Source organism: Lynx canadensis, chromosome C1 (genome assembly GCF_007474595.2).
Source record: "Lynx canadensis isolate LIC74 chromosome C1, mLynCan4.pri.v2, whole genome shotgun sequence".
Classification (NCBI taxonomy): Eukaryota; Metazoa; Chordata; class Mammalia; order Carnivora; family Felidae; genus Lynx; species Lynx canadensis.
The window spans coordinates 31,474,830-31,492,017 of record NC_044310.1 but is presented as its reverse complement, the minus strand read 5'-3'; the positions used below and the strand labels follow the sequence as shown (position 1 = coordinate 31,492,017).

At 48.6% G+C, this 17,188-nt stretch overlaps 1 long non-coding RNA gene across 1 annotated transcript; it reads left to right on the top strand.

Annotated features, from left to right (window-relative positions):
- The first annotated feature begins 340 nt into the window (after positions 1-340).
- LOC115521233 lies at positions 341-15,558 on the top strand. The gene is made up of 3 exons (XR_003970997.1): positions 341-481; positions 3,610-3,614; positions 15,548-15,558. It is a non-coding gene; the product is annotated as an uncharacterized LOC115521233 (long non-coding RNA).
- The last annotated feature ends 1,630 nt before the right edge of the window (positions 15,559-17,188 follow it).

Sequence of the window (17,188 nt, the reverse complement as noted above, 5' to 3'; positions counted from 1 at the left end):
TATTTTATGCAGAATTTACTCCCAGGCCATAGGTTTTTGTTTCTCCAGTTTCTTCTGGGATCTCTTTTTCTTCTGCAACCTCCTCTCCCGGTTTGGGGACTAGCTGCTCTTTCCCAGTAAGGACCATCTCCGCGTGGCAGGAGAGCTCACGTGTGGGTTGAACCGACCACGAGCCCTGTAAGTTCTGTGCCGCAGCTTGGGGGCTTTTGTTCACCTGGATGTGCCCAATAACCAGAGAATCTACATCTAAACCCTTAAGTTCAGCATTCTTCTCTGCATGTTTAAGCATGTGCAGTAAAAATTCAGTGCTCTTTTTGGGCCACCAACCCCGTGTCCAGCCCCATGGTTTGGCCTGGGCACACCCACACCTACCAACTCCACCACTGCAGTGACACGGAATGGCACACACTGTGTCTACAAAGTGACATCTTTCAGATACTTGGTGGCTTTTTGGATATGCATACCCTCGATGGCCTGGGAAGTTTCACGTGTGTTCTTAAAGTGAACACAAAGATTTGAAACCTCTTGACTTGCATGATTTCGTAGGGTTTTCTGGGTCAAGTGAATAGCAAACCATTTTCAGAGATCACCTCAGGTTGCTTATGGGAAGAGCAGGGACCAGAAAACTTCACCAGATCTGGGCTCATATCACAAGTTGCTGGCAGTCCGGTTAGAGACAAAACATTTACAAAGAAATGAGTAATCCACTGATGGTGGGAAACAGGGACAACATACGAAAGGCACACATGGAGAACAGAAAGCAGAAAGCTTTCAGTGGCAAGACCAGGGTATAGATCATGTCCTAGCAGAGGAACGTGAGAGAAATTAAGGCAGGGAGAGGATCCAAGTTGCTCCTGCTTAGTTGACCTGAGACCTGCAACAGGTCTTCAAGGACTGACAGCAAGAAATAAAGCATGGAGAAGGCAACAGAGTGAACAGGAAGGTGAAGGCCATCTACAGAAAACAGATGCAGGGCCAAGAAGGGGGGGTGGGGGGGTGGAGGGTGCCTGTGGGAAGACAGTGGGAAATGAGCTGGAAATGTAGGCAAGGGTCCAAATCATGTGGAAACCTTAATGTCCAATCTGCACTTTATTCTGAAGAGGATGGACACATGGGAAAGTTTTCAAGCACAGAAGTAACATATATTAAGAGGTATCAGGGGTGCCTGGCTGGTTCAGCCGGTAGAGCATGCAACTCTTGATCTCGGGGGTGGGAGTTCGAGCCCCACGATGGGTGTAGAGATTACCTAAAAATAATCTTAAAAAAAAATTGCATCAGAGGAATTCAATAAAAATGGCAAGGGTGGGGGGGAGAAGCTTTTTTGTCGATAAAAATGTTTTGAGATCCACCTCCAGCCCTACCACTTGTGTACGGAGACCTGTCAAGTCAATCAAGGTGCCTGAAGCCCGGGTCCTTACATCGGAAAAATGGGTGATCCCCGCATCGCCTGTCACCAGGACTGCTGCGGATTGGAAATTACGAGTGTGGACCTACGTGTGCCACGCAAACGTAGTGAACTTCTTAAAACGCGGGCATGCTCTCTACGAGCGGCCCAGGAGGAGAGCGCCACGGCTGTGGGGCCGAAGGGGCCGCACCCCGAGCCCCGACGAGCTGCAAGGCCCCTTCCGCCCACTGGAGCCGGGGCGCGCCGGAGGGGCCGCGGCCAGGCCGCCGAACCCATCCCCCACGCGGCAGCGCGTCTCGGACCTTGAACCGCCTCCCAGCCAGGCTGCGGCCGTGCCCCAGGGTCGGAGGGGCCAGGGCCCGGGCAGTCCCCAAGGAGGGGCGGCCGCCGGGGCTTCTCCCGGAGGGCTGAGCAGAGGGGCTCCGGCGCCTCTACGGCCCTCCCGGTCCCACGCGTCATCCCCGGCCCCCTGCTCAGCCGAGCCAGGTCGCGCTGCAGCGCGTACTGCCGGCCCCCGCGACCCCGGCCCCGCGGCCTTTCCCGCCGCCCCACGCCCCTTGCGGCCCGGCTTCCCAGCGGCGCCCGGCCACGCGGCCCCGCGCGCGGGAGCCGGCTCCTAGCCGGCCTGGCCGCCCGCCCGCCCCACTCCCGTTAGGCACGCAGCCCATTGGTCAGGCCGGCGAGCCACCTCACCCTTGATTGGTGGGAGCGGTGTCTATCAGCCGGCGGTGTGGCTGTCCCGCGCCGGGTTCAGCTAGCGCCGCCGATTCCTGCACGGCAGAACAGTTCCCCCAGGATCCCTGGAGTCAGCCTACCTGAAGCCGGCTTCCAGGCCTGCCGTCGGCTAAGGATCTAGGTGTGCGACGCGCGCGCTGGGCCCCGGGCAGCCAGTGAACCAGCCCGGCCGCATGCGCCCGGCAGTCTTTCACGGAGGCGGGCTCCAGGCGGTGCGCACGCAGAGGCGGGGGGCGGGGCGGGCGCGAGGGCCCTCCCAGGGGCGGGGTCTGGGTGAGCGGGGCGCAGGGCCCCGAGTGCGCAGGCGCGGGGGAGACGCGCTTTCTCGTCGGCTGGGGCTGGTCTGCGGGCTTGTACCCGGGCTGCTGACGCCCGGAAGACGCAGGCGTTGGAGACCCGGCAGGTTGTGGCTTTTCTGCCTTGCATCTTTTGTTCGCAGTCGGCGATCCAGGCTTCCTCTCTTGCGGAGGAGGCCGTTTTTGGACTCAAACCTGGCAAATCCTTCCTCTGGCCCCAGCAGCCTTCGAGAGGAGGCCAGATCCATCACGCCTGTCTCCGAACCTTCTGGCGCCGTGAGCACCGTGAGCACCACGTTCACGCCAGCTGGTGGTGCGACCCCAGCCCATCTCTCCCGCCACGCCCTCTGGACCGAGGGACAGCGGCAGTGTCACCCCCTGCTGGCTTCTAAATGAGAAAGCCTAGAAGGGCGCCTCAGCTCCCGCTCTTTCCTAATCTGGCTTCCTTGCCCCCGCATCTGCCCTGAGCGCAGCTGCTTTAGATGGAGAAGGGTCCAGAAAAGTACATAGTTTCCTCTGGCTAATAGTCATTGAGCACCCACTGTGTGCCACACGCTGGGCTGGGCTCCAAAGGACCCTGTCCTGGGCATAACGACGTAGTGGGGCAAATTGATCAGCCAATTACACTTCATCGTGATTTTCATAATTTTTTGCTGCTGGAGTGCCCGGTGTGGGGACTGACCAAGTCTGGTGGGCATTGGGGATGCAGTCAAGAAGTCTTCTCCGAAAAAGCAGTTTAAAGCTGAGAACTGAAATTTACTGGCAAAGAATGGGAAGGGCGAGGTGGGGAGTAAGAATGAGTGAGGCAGAAAGAAAAGCTTGTGTGAAGGCCCTGAGGCCCAGAAGAATTTAGAACAGCTGAATCATCAGGCCAGTGTAGCTGCATTGGAGAGAGCCAAAGGAAGAGAGAATAAGAGATCAGGCTGGAGAGGTGGGCATGGCCATACCATGCAGAGCATCATAGAGTAAGTTAAGGATTTTGTTTCTCCTACAGGCAGTAGAAAAACCATAGAAAATTTTTTGAGGAGGGGATTTTGTTTTTCTTTTGAATAGTGGATACATGCACATGGTTAATTTTTTTTACTCTGAACACTACACAAGGGTACTTGAAAAACTTCTCACCTCTGTACCCCGATGTTCCTGTTTTCTTCCCTAGAAGCAATTTGTCACAAGCTCTTGTAATCATTTAGGAAAACGACTCAAACGAATGGTTTCCAAGGAACCGGTTGGGAGGCTTCCGTAGTGGCCCAAAGAGAGCTTCTGGCTCCTTCCAAATCTGGAACCCCACTGCTTCTACCCTGCCAAGCCACCCAAGCTGCACTCAGCTCCAAATCTAAAACATGCTCGGGATGTGTTTGAAGATGTGCTATGTCCACACATTCTTTCAAGAAGCATTTGGTGTTTATCTTAGCGCTGGGACATGATAGACACTGAGAACATACTTGCTGAAGTAATGGAGATGCTGTAGGAGACACAAGAATGAGCCATTCCCTCGGCGGGTGTTCTGGGTGATCACTGTCCCCTGTCTCCTCCTCCTTTGAACCTCTGCCTTCCCCTCCCCCATACTCTTTCTCAGAAGTGGTGTGCTTCCTATTTCACTGAGAAAATAGAAGCCATCGGACCTTCTTGAGCTCCCAGCGCTGTATCCATCAACCTAGTTCTATCTCTGCGCACAGGCTCTGCCTTCTCCCCTGTGCTGTGGACACACTACCCTCATTGTTTCAGGCTCCATATCTTCTTGTCAAGTCAAGAACGTCACTCTGTTAATTCTCCCGTCGTGCATCAGCGGTTTTCCCCTCTATCATATCATTTCCCCTAACAGGATGCAGTGTCTGCCATCTCAAAACCTCTGTCTTCACTGTACGTGATTCTCTGGCTACCCCTCATTCCTCCGTGTCCCTTTTCAGCACAGCTCCTAGAAAGTGCTGTTTGCACTTGTTGTCTGCAATTTCTTCCCTCTCTCTTGAACTCATTCTGATCAGGTAATTGCTCACATAATTCACACTGAAACTGTGCTTGTCGAAAATTAACCTCTGTGCTCCCAAACCTCTGAATCCCAGCCTAGACTCCCAAGTCCTAGATAGAGATGCCAGTGTGGCTGTACGTGCATGGTTGTGTGTGTGTGTGTGTGTGTGTGTGTGTGTGTGTTTGCACGTTCGGGCTGTTCCTCTCCCCAGCCGTGAGCTCACAGACTCCCTGTGGGCTTGTGAGTGCAGCCATACTGCCCCCAGATCCTGCTCCTAGACCAGATGATTCCTAACATCACTTGTCAGAGCTGATCAGTCCCTCCTTAAAACATGTTCTTTACCTGGCTTCTAGAAAACCATTTTCTCTGTTTTTCTTCTGTTTCACAGTCCTCTCCTTCTGGGTGCCCTTTCCTAGAACCTTTCCTGTTCCTGACCTGTAAACACTGGTATGCCCCAGCGTTCATAAGATCCCTTCTCCATCTATAATCACTCTTTACATGATCTCATCCTGACTTTAAGTACCATCTATATTCTGACGACTCCCAAATTGACATTTCCAACCTGGACCTGTCTCCTGAACTCCAGATTTAGGGCCATTCTAAGCGTGAAGGTCTTGGCACAAACAAACATGCACCTTGTCTTCAGGTGGGATTGCTGTGCACTGCTCTTCGTGTTCCAGAGCTCCCCCTGGGATCAGGCTGCAGCCTCAACCAGGGGCCGCACACTTTCTGGAAAGGGCCTGAGAGTAAGTATATTGGGCTTTTGGGCCATATGGTCCCGGTCACAACTACCCAATTCTGTCTTTGTAGCACAGAAAGTGTAGTGCCTGAACAAAATAAGTGTCACAGAAATAGAAATGCAGGTTTGATGGCAAGGCCAAAGTTTGCCAGCCCCTGAGCTAAACACACCTGTCGTCTTTTCTAGCACCTTCCCTGCCCTGTGCTGCTCCCCCCATTCCCTTACAGGTTTCACTTGGGAGCATTGCTCAATTATTCACTTACACAAGAACCCCCTCTCGGTCTTTGTTCCTAGGGAATGCGACCTAAGACAGTGCCCCTCCTACACGTCCCTCCCAGGGTGCGCTCAATACTTTCCCTAAGACATTTATCACAGGGTGCTGAAATTGCCTGTCTACCTGGGCGTCTCCTCCCCACCCGATTGTAATTAATCTCATTGCGATGACTTCACGTTTCTGTGTCTCAGTTCCCCTTATCAGGTACAGTCTTGTTCACCTAAGTTTAATTCCCTCTACTACCCTGGAAGGCAAATGCCATCCTGACTACTATATTCCATATGTTGAAGCCGGGAGTGAAAAGTGTAAATGCCCTACTGAGAGCACGTATGAAGGTTCACTTTGAATCCTTTCTGTTTTGCACCCCCTCTTTCCGCCCATCACCAAATCCTGCCAATTGTTTCCTCACCGAGGCTCCTTCGAGTGACTTTCTTCTCATTCACATCAATACGCTGTCATCCTGGCCGGGTGTTCTAACAGATTATGTGGGCAAGTTACGGCAGCAAGGAGCCCACAACCATTGACTTACATGTGTAAGTTTTGCCCGGATGGAGCCTACTTAAAAAAACTAAAATTCTTTTTAGTTTCTAAGAGATATGTAAATGGTATGAAATTCAAAAGGCACAAAGGAATACACAGCAAAAGCTTCCCTCACATATCCCCCAGCCACCTAGTTTTCCTCCCAGAGGCAACCAGTATTAGGTTTCTTGTTTATCTTTCAAGAGATACTCTGTGAACAGTCTATGTCCCTCTCTTATTGGCTGTATGATATTTTAGTGTGTTCTATTGGATTTTCCTTACTTGAGCCAGCTTTCTTTAATGACGTTATTTAGTGAATTCACTGGTTATACCGTCACTTGGACATGAAAAGATTTAAAGGGTTATGTGTAGAGGCGCCCGGGTGGCTCAGTCAGTTACGCATCCAACTTTGGCTCAGGTCATGATCTCATGGTTTCTGAGTTTGAGCCCCGCGTCGGTCTCTATGCTGTCAGCTCAGAGCCTGGAGGCTGCTTTGGATTCTCTCTCTCTCTCTCTCTCTCTCTGCCCCTCCCCTGCACTCTCTCTGTCTCTCAAAAATAATAAACATTAAAAATTTTAATAGGGGCGCCTGGGTGGCACAGTTGGTTAAGCATCCGACTTCAGCCAGGTCACAATCTCGCGGTCCGTGAGTTCGAGCCCCGCGTCAGGCTCTGGGCTGATGGCTCGGAGCCTGGAGCCTGTTTCCGATTCTGTGTCTCCCTCTCTCTCTGCCCCTCCCCCGTTCATGCTCTGTCTCTCTCTGTCCCAAAAATAAATAAACGTTGAAAAAAAAATTAAAAAAAATTTTAATAAATAAAGGGGTGTGTGTGTGTGTATATGTGTGTACCTGTGTGTGTAAAATATGAGAGAAAAATGAGGCAAAGGGAAAATTAGGGTAGGAACTTTTTCTCCTCAATGACACTCCATTGCCTTCAGGATAAAGCCAAAACCACACTTTGATTTATGAGTCTATGCACAATCTGGCCTCAGTTTACTCCTCCTGTAGCCTTATGACCCACCCCATGCTCTAGCCACACGGGACTCTTTCAGTCCCCTAAACACGCCATTCTTTCTCTTTCCCGGAAACGTCGGGATCTGTGCATAGACCTCTGTTGGAAAACCCCCTTCCCTTTGTCTTACTAATGTCACGTTTCAGCTTGGCCTTCGCTTTCCCAAAGTAGATTTCCTGGACATATTTTTGGGGATCATACTAACTCTCCACTCTCCTACTGCTGCCCGGACTTCCCTAAGCACAGCACTTACAAGCTGTAGTTTGATGGTACATTCCCTTGTCTAGATCTCCCCCTCATCTAGAAGCTCTGTGAGGTGTGGGGCCTGCTTATCTGATTTACTATTGTATGCCCAACGCTCATAGTGCACAATTGGAAAATATTTTTTCCTACAAATAAATGAATCCAGAAATTAAATTAGATCCCAAATCCTATGTGTTTTTTAGAAGTGAGTCACAAATTTGACTTTTAACTTCCCAAGAGCCAACGTGAGAAGGATCAATATGATTCATAGAAAACCATACAAGTGTTAAGGAGAAATATCACTTCCTCAAACAGCCCTTCACTGAGCCCCTAGGGCCCCTTATCGGCACCCCTAAGTCCCTCCCCACACGCACACTATTTTTCTTTGGTAGCATTTATCGAAATTACAACAATCGATGGGGTAATTATTTATTTGATGTGTGTGTTCTCTACCAGACTGCATTTCATTTAGGGGTGTATCCCAGCACCTCTCACATTGCCTGCGAGTAGCAGGTACTCAGTAAATGTTTACTGAATGAATTAAAGGGACCTTTCTTCCTATAACTGAGATCAGAAATCAATTTCTTCTGCGAGTCTTCGTGGAGGGGATGCAGGATATGTAATGCATGGATGAATGGTCTCAGTGATACCCAGACAACAGACCTACAGGAGACAAGGGTCACAGGGCTTTCCCTAGAATGATTCTCAATAAAGGCTGATCGCAGTGCCCCAAAGCGCAATTCAGGCACAGCGATTCTGCTAAGAGCCAACAGGATGCCAAGAGTATGCCGTGTGGGAGAGAAGCCCTCGGAAGACCCGGCTTATTCAGAAGTAAATTATAAAGCATCTTCTGGAGCTCCTCTGTAAAGAAAGTTCTCTAACCCGAGTGCCGGGTAGATTGTGAGGAGAGTGGATTAAATATACACCTGAGAGAGACGTGGGATGAAGCTATTCAAGTTACATTCAAAAGCTTTCAACAATTATTTGAGCTTGGGGTACAACTCATATGTATCTCAGAATTAATTGATGTCCTTCACAGGGAACATGACGGGATGTCAGAATAATCTGACAGAGACATCTGTCTCATGCTGGGCATATAATAATATGTATCAGTATTATATATAATTGTATGGTGTAATCATACTCTACTACCCCAATAACACATTTAGGGAAAAGAGGTAGTAAAAGACAAAACAGAAAGAAAACAAACGCTTTATGAAAACATGTTATTATGCAAGCATACTAGCGAATTCTCAGTTGACAAATACACCACAGCTAACATCACCACCTATCCCAGATTTGGGGGGCAGTTCTGACTTCTTTGAATCTTATTCTTTTTAATAAAATAATGTATTACATGTATAACTAAATGCCATTTTGTTACTACACCCGTATAAGACTTTAATGCAAATGAACGGGCAGATGAGAAAATGAATACTTTTGAAATCATATACTTTGACTTTGGGGTTCAGAGAACATGGCACACAGGACTCATTTCTAGTCTCCTCACCTGTAAGACCTCTCCCAGTTTCCCGTGCTAGTTGAGTACTACCCCTCTGATCTACGGAACTCTCTCTTACTCATCTGTTCCAGCATTTACCGCATTATATGGCGATTATCTGGATTTGCTTGTCTCCAGACCGAGAGAACTGCCTTTTTTCAGCTCCAATAGCCACAAGAAGGAAAGGCAAAGCCGCCCTCAAACTTCATAAGCCCCCAAAACCACCTCAAACATCTAATCTACCTTAAGACTCTGTGTTCATTGTGCCAACAAAGCTTTCAACCAAATTGTGGCCCCTACATTCTTCCAGTATGAAAACTCCAGAGGCAGAACATTCTGTCCGCAGTGCCTGGAACAGTGCTTGGCACATAGCAAGCCCTCTGTAGGTAATTGATGAACCAAATTAAGGCTATGAAATTAACCTTGCGACGTTCACCTTTCTCATGGTGTGGCTTTTTTCACCTCTTTGTCCAAGACAAACGAATGTTCTTGCAGGAAAACCGATTATATTTCAGTTGGTGGGAAGACACCAATTCCCACGAAAGCAATCCTTACTTCAGCCCAGCTTGGTAATCCAAGGCACTCACATGTTTCCAGGCAATGTTTCCTCGGGGTGAATTGTGGACTGAGGATCGCTAAGGGGTCAGAACGTCAATAGGCTAGGCATCTAGCCTTCTCCCGGCTGCCATTGAGTTGAGTGACCTAACTGATTGGCACAAAGAAGATGGACAGTCAGAGATTGAGAGATTCAGGAAGATTTGCATCTAGGAGGTACTCAGTGGAGCTGTGTATAAAACTCCATAGTTATAATTTCAAATTCTTGGGCCAGGCTCCAGACATCTGTATTTCAGATCTCCCTAACAGATCTATTTCAGTCTCCAAGAACGACTCAGACTCTTGCCATCAGTGTCACGATCACCTGAAAGGCGCCTTTCAGACCTGGGGGAAAATAGGGACAACTCATATAGGAGCTCCAACAACTCCCACGTTTGCATAATTAGCACTTCGATTCCTGTTCACATCATGGGAGTTTTAAAAATGATTCAACCTTTTAAAATACCTGCATTCAACACATATTTAACTAATCTGATTCAAGGAGGTATGAGGAAAACACCCATCTGGTTGTGGGTTCATGTAACTGGAAAGATGGACGAGGGTGATGTGGTAGTGGTGATATTCTTCTGGAGGAGGAAGTTTAGGGCTGGATTTTTGCTTGTTTTAAAAAAATTATATTTTGGGGCACCTGGCCATCTCAGTAAGAAGAGCCCACGACTCTTGATCTCGAGATCGTGAGTTCGAGCCCCACATTGGGTGTAGAGATTACTTAAATAAATAAATAAAAACTTTAAAAAAATCTGTAAAAATTTACATTTTGTAAACATTTTTGGAAGTATCACATACTTACCAAAAAGCATAAAAATCCTAAGTGTAGGGGCACCTGCGTGGCTCAGTCCGTTGAGCATCCGTCTCTTGATTTCTGCTCAGGTCACGATCTCACGGTTTGTGAGATCTAGCCCCGTGTCAGGCTCCACACTGACAGTGCAGAGCCTGCTTGGGATTCTCTCTCTGACCCTCTCTCTCTCTCTCTGCTCCTTCCTTGTGCACGCTCTCTCCCTCTCTCTCAAAATAAATAAATGTAAAAAAAGTTTTTTTTAAGTCATAAGTGTACAACTTGATGAATTTTTACATATTGATCACACCCATGAAACTAGCATCCAGACTCAGAAACAGAACATTAGCAGCACCCCAGAAGGCCCCCTTGTTCCCCTCTAGTTACCAATTATGCCCTCTGTGCATAACCATTACCCTGACTTTTGACATAGTAGATTAGATTGCTCAGGGCTCTTTTTTGCTTATTTATTTATTTTAATGCTTATTTACTTATTTTTGAGGGGGGGGGAGGGCAGAGAGAGACGGGGGGAGAGAGAATCCCAAGCAGGCTCTGTGCTGTCAGTGCAGAGCCCAACGTGGGGCTCAAACTCACAAACCGTGAGATCCTGACCTGATCAGAAATCAAGGGTTGGACGCTTAACTGACTGAACCACCCAGGCGCCCCTCTCAGGGCTCTTTTTAAAGCTAACCTGGAATAACGTGGCCATCTATTAAAGCTCTTGTTTTGTCCAAGAACCCTAAGGTTCATAACATTTTATTTGGCTCCTTTAAATTGTAGCTGTCTCCTCTCTCCCTCCTTCCATGCCAGACCCCAGTCATCTTCCTGTTTTCTTTTGTTTTTTTAATGCAAACAAAGCAAAAGGGTCAGCAAAACGGGTACCTTTTTCATTCATTCATCGTGAAACATTTGTGGGCACCACCCCACCCCCCTCCAGACACTGTCCCAGGTGCCAGGGTCACAAAGACAATTATGACACTGAGGTCAGTATATTATTGGGGGAAAGCGGTGGGGCACCTCGGAAGCCCCAGGAGGGGCACCTAACCCAGCCCAATGGCCAAAAAAAGCTTCCCAGAGCAGTGTCTCTAAGGATGAGCAGGCTGGCAGGAGAGGGGGGAGGAGGGTCTCCTGTGTGGAGTCACAGGACTGGGTGGGACGTGGGCTCTGTGCCAAGACCTCACCGGCAAGAAGGCTCCTGGGTTACAACACTAGATGAAGCAAACACACCAAACTTTCCCTCCCCACCACCACGTCAATAAAAAAACCACAATAAACAAATTTAAAAAAAAAAACCATTTTAATCCATATAAAGGTGGGCGAACAGGTCAGATGACAGGAGTAAAAATTTTGGTGGCAAGACATTGGATGATTGAACGAAAACGGAGCAGACTCAAAGAACAGAGTCAAGCCAAGCCAGCCAAGCTGAGAGCCGACTTGATTTGCAGGGCACGAGGGATTTATTATGGGAACTGGACTGTGTGCAACTGTAGGAGGAGTGGAGGAAGTGAAGGCCTGAGCGGCGGAGGAATGGGGAATCATGGGAGGGTCATTAACAAACTCCTGTGGGAAACGGTCGAGGTGGACACCAGGGAGTTGCTGGGACATGAAAAAGCCAGGCTTGCCCAGCCACTGGAAGGGGAGCTCAGGCGGAGGTCCTCCGAGGGAGGCGTGGGTGGCACCCACCTCAGGGGCCCAGGCCTGTGGTGGTCCGCCCAGAGCCACCGTGGTCAGCAGGGCCAGCCCTGGAGCAGAGGAGCTGGATGTGGAGCAGAGGACGAGCTGGAGCCCACCCCAGCACTTCCGCGACCGTCTGTCACCAGAATCCCCTTTAAAGAATGGCGGCCAGCCGTTCCTTCACTTAACAGCTCCCGGTCTTCAAAGCAGCTCCTCTCTGTCGGCCTCTCTCTACAGGGAAAGAGATGCCGGGAAATGCAGCTTCAGTTCAACCGACTTGAAAGTAAAACTTGGAACTACCGAGCGCAGGGGAGCGACTCGTCAGAGAAAGGCCAGACTCTGACGCCAGGGAGCTCGGTTCCAGGCCCAGACTGCTCAGGCCTGCACAACTGAGCGAGAGAAGGAAATCCTGCCTCGCTCAGCTCTGGGTCTCTGTCCCTTCAGCTGAATGCATATCCCAGAGAAGACACCCTCTACTTTTCCACTCGTAATTTTCTCGTCAAATGTCCCCTCCTTCCAAGTTGCGGATCGGCTAATACCTGCCCCTCATGCCCTGCCGGACCCTGGGCTTCGGGTTCTGGTTGGCGGCCTCCACACCCGCCGCCACTCCTGGTGCAGAGCTAAGCCTTGTCGCTGCTCACTGTCAACCTCCCTAGCCTTTCCTCCAGGCTGAGGAGGAGCTGCCCCCACTGTTGGAGGCCTGGCCTGCCTTTCCTGCCCCCCTCCCACATCTGGTCTCAGTCTTTGCTTTGCCCTGCAGCCTCTGCAGAGCTCAGTCACTCACCTTCACAACCAGCTGGCCAGTCGCGAGAATGGTGTCAAACGCTCAACCCGCTCCTCTGGGCCCAGCGTGGGCTCTCCTGCCTTAATCACAGACTCCCTTGCCCCAGGGCCCACAGCAAGCTAATCCTCCCGGCGGAGACCCCAAAATGTGATCAATTGTTTATCTCTCATTGTGTAACAGCCTTAGGGTGAGTGCTCCTGGCTGACAGGCCAGCCATCCCGGACCCAGGTTCCTTCTGTCTTGTTGGTCTGCCTTCCCACAGACTGTTGTCCTCATCTTCCCGGTCAAGGCTGGGCGCCTGCCGTGTCTATATTCACAGGGTCACAGGAGTGGGGAAAGAAAGGAAGCGAAGGAACACAATTTTCTTTTAGGCAATAATGTGGACGTGGCACACACCCTTTCTGCCACATTCTACTGGTCGGAACCACTCCGGAGGGCCACGTGTTGACTGGGAAATGTAGTCTCTAGCAGGGTGACCCCAGCTCTAACGACTAAGGAAGAAGCAGAGAATAGATCTGGGGGATAACCAGACATTCGGCACAGCCTGGCTACCACCAAAGCCCTAGAGGATGACCACGGCCTTCTCTTTGCCACTGCCCACTTCTGGTAACATTTCATCCGCATCCCAGGCCAAATCTAGGGTCCACCCAGGGATTTTTCTCTAAAATGTGACAAAGGATGGGGTGCCTGGGTGGCTCAGTTGGTTAGGCGTCCGACTTCGACTCAGGTCGTGATCTCACGCTTTGTGAGTTCAAGCCCTGCGTCGGGCTCAATGCTGACAATGCCGAACCTGCTTAAGATGGTCTCTTTCTCTCTCTCTCGGGGCACCTGGGTGGTTCAGTTGGTTGAGCGTCCGACTTCAGCTCAGGTCATGATCTCCCGGTCTGTGAGTTCGAGCCCCACGTCGGGCTCCGTGCTGACAGCTCAGAGCCTGGAGCCCGCTTCGGATCCCGTGTCTCATTCTCTCTCTGCCCCGCCCATGTTCACGCTCTGTCTCTCTCTCCGTCCAAAAAGTAAATAAACATTAAAAAAAATGTTTTTTAATGTAAAAAAGGCAAATGCACATGCCGTCATAACCCTGTCCATGTGCTGAGCCCCACGTTACCCTGACTTCTGACTGTATCATCCATTCCTGAAAATCTTCACCTAGGGCTCTCTGTGGCGGCCAGAGCCTCTGTGCATGGAGGACAGACTGGATGTGCTGGCCACAGCCCATTCCAGTCCTGTCCGTCTCAGCCAACGCTGAAGGAGGCCCACCTGCTTGAGGCTCCGTGCTAGGTACCGGGAGCACAGACAAATCCTCACCCCTCAGCACATCCTCTCTGCCAGATGCAATACCGAGGGCTTTACCTGCCTTCCTCATTTAATTCTCCCCGAAGCCCTTTGACGTTTGTTCTCTTCTTTCCACTTTACAGATGAGAAAACTGAGGCTTTGAAAGATAAGTCCCTGCCTGAGTCCCCAGCTTGAAATCAGCAGACATGGGGAACCCCTGTCTGTCTAGCTCCAAGATGTTTCATCTAATGAGAGATGCTCCCTGCCCTGAAAGCCTGTGGTCAGTAGAGGGACGGGACAGGTAAGGAGATCACTAACACCCCCCACTGAATGCAACAATGATGGCTGGCATGATGGTCATCAAGTGACCCAAGGAGAGCACATATCATCCCCGGCTGCTTGTGTTTGGACTGTTACCTAACAGGACAATACAATTCTGTAATTTTAAGCCTCCATAATTTGAATCTTTTCACGATAATCAAACTCTCTTACTCAGTGCTTCCCAAACGTTTTCCACGTTGTGGGACATGTAGGAAATGACAGTATTTATATGGCATATTAAGTATACTCAAGATTTGGGGCTGTCTATATAGAATTTGGTGAAAATACTAATTACATTTTATTTATAGCACATAATTATCAAAGAAAAGAAAATACAAAGTATTTAGGAAAATAGTAAATATTGAATTAGAATAAAGCTTCCAAATACCATCTTTACAAATTTCTGATAGGAAATCAGCTTGGTCTCATGAACATTTTATACCAGATTCTCTATTTGAAATGGCCACAAAATTCCTGATTATGCTTTTCCAATTATGCTCCCTTCAAATTCATGGTCATCGCCATTGACAAGAAACATTTCACGAGTAGATACTGTAAATGACAGCAATATCTATCACGTTTTCCCTTCCAATTGTCAGAAACTCCTTTCTTGTTCTTAATAGAATTAGGGTCCTTTGAATTTAACGAGGCAATTGTTCTCAAAAGCTAACAGTTCTGCTTTTTCTTTCATTGACAAAATGCAATGCTGAAATTTCCTGTAATAATATAAAGGGCTTTAGAATACAATAGTACTTTTCCCAAGTCAAGTACTTTTAAATTATGATGAAATTTTCTTCCAACATACACAGACATTGCTCGATCAGTCTTCATAATTCCTCTTTAGGGTTTAAATCATAATTCCGACTTAGTTCACTGATAATTTCACTTCTCCACAAGTAAATTTTTTTCTCGGAATCCATAAGTGTTGTTAACATGTATTATTACGGGGGGTGGGGGGGGGTAGGGGGAGGATCCCAAGACTTGCCTAGGTTCTGATTTGCTAGGAGAATCGTAGAACTCCGAAAAGCTGGTATATTCATGGTATTACAGGGAAAGGCTACAGATTTTAATCTGTAATCAGTGAGAGGAAAAGGCGCTTGGGTGAAAAAGTCCAGAAGAAACAAGGCACAAGCTTCCAGTTGTCCTCCTATGATGGAGTCACCCAGAGAGGCCCTAATTCTCCCAGCAGCGATATGTGAACACAGGGAAGCCCAGCTCGCCTTGGTGTCCGGGGTTTTTAATTCAGGTTAAGTCACTTAGAGACACAGCACCCACATGACTGGCCTTAGTCACTCACTCCATCTCCAGGTCCCCTAACATTAAACTGACACAGCATGGTCCATGACCCAAGGGCTCAGAGGTCATCTTCCAGAAGCCGGTCAAGGCCTAGTCCTGAATATCTTTGAAATGTCCAGAGTTTGGGCAACCTAGGCCTGCTGAGTTAACCCATTACTGCATAAATAGACTTTCACATAATTCTCACAACTTTTTAAAAGTTTGTTTGCCTTGCTTGTTTGTTTGTTTATTGAGAGAAAGAGAGCATGCCCGTGAGCAGGGGAGGGACAGAGAAAGAGCGGGAGAGAGGGAATCCCAAGCAGGCTCCATGCTGTCATGGCAGAGCCCAACATGCGGTCAATGTCACGAACCATGAGATCGTGACCTGAGCTGAAATCAAGAATCGGATGCTTAACCGAGTCACCCAGATGCCCCAGTTCTCACGATTTTTGATCAAGTTCATTCGGAGGCTCAAAATACCAATTCAGTAAGTCAGATTTTGAAGGCAATTACAATCCTTCAAAAAAAAATTGCAAAGTGAGACTGGTTCACAAGTTTTACATTTTATTCTTATTGTTTTTTTTTTAAGTGCACAAACCCTCCACAGAACTCTTCTTTGGGGAGCCACCGCATTTCTATATAAAATAGCAGAGTCGTTTTATTGCGCTATTTCCTCACATGAGGCTGAAAACGCACAGGGCTGACCGGCGTGGGTTTTAATTTATCATTTTGATCACATCGTTCCTTGTGCAGTTCAGATCTTTACAGATGAGAGCTTTCTGTGAATGAAGGAATGTGCTTCTCAAGTCTCAGGATTTGAGGGATGAACTTGGGAAGTCAGCTTCTGCATCTCGTTACTGAGTCACTCCAGGAGACCACCACCCAAGGGGCTTACTTTCCTCTGACTCCTTCCTCCTCCCTGGGTTCTAGAATTCTTGCTGCTGCGTCTAGCTGACCACTGTTACTGATGACCGAGGGTTCGGCACTCTGCTACGCAAGGTATCTTGAGCTGGGTTAGCTCTGGTTCTACATCTCCTGAGATGTTTTCAGTGTGTTCGCGAGATTGTCTGGAAGAGGCAACTTTTCTATTTGCTTCTTTTTTTTTCTTTTTTTTGTTTTTTGGACAGTAAAAAAGGTTTTCTGTTTTTTTGTTTTTTGGATGTTAATAAGTACAATTTGAAGGAACCAATGTAACACTGGAATAGCCTTCAATTGACAAGAGAAGAAAATCCAAATAACCCTCTACATACATCTTGATAAAAGGGCAGGGAAATGTATGATAATTCATGAGGAAAGATGTGGCATGCACACTGAGCAAACACGTGTGTAACATCTAATTTCCATATTTACTTTGGGGTAAAGACCTAACATCAGAATGAGGCAAAATGTAGTCCCCGATGTCAGGAGGTTATCTTTGGACAAGGAGAAGGGCCTACGGGCAAGCTCCAAGAGCTGGTATAACCTGGATGGGGTCTTAGGCTTGTCTCAGGTAAGAAATGCAGGGCCTTGTTCGTTCACAGGCTGGGACCATATTAGTTGACCTCGAGTCCAAGCTTTTGCAGAGATAGCTCGTGAGTTTGTTAGTGGGGTCTGATAAGGCTGTTGGGAACTCCACAAGCAGGTATCAGGCCAACATTTCCAGGGGCCTTCCTTGGCTCCATAAAGTCAACCTTGTTTCCTTAAAGCTGCCTGGTCATATCTGAGTCAATGCGTGTTTCTCAAATACATCATTCCTGTCAAAGCCGTTGGTGATATAAACAATGTTTCCTATGGTATCCTTGGT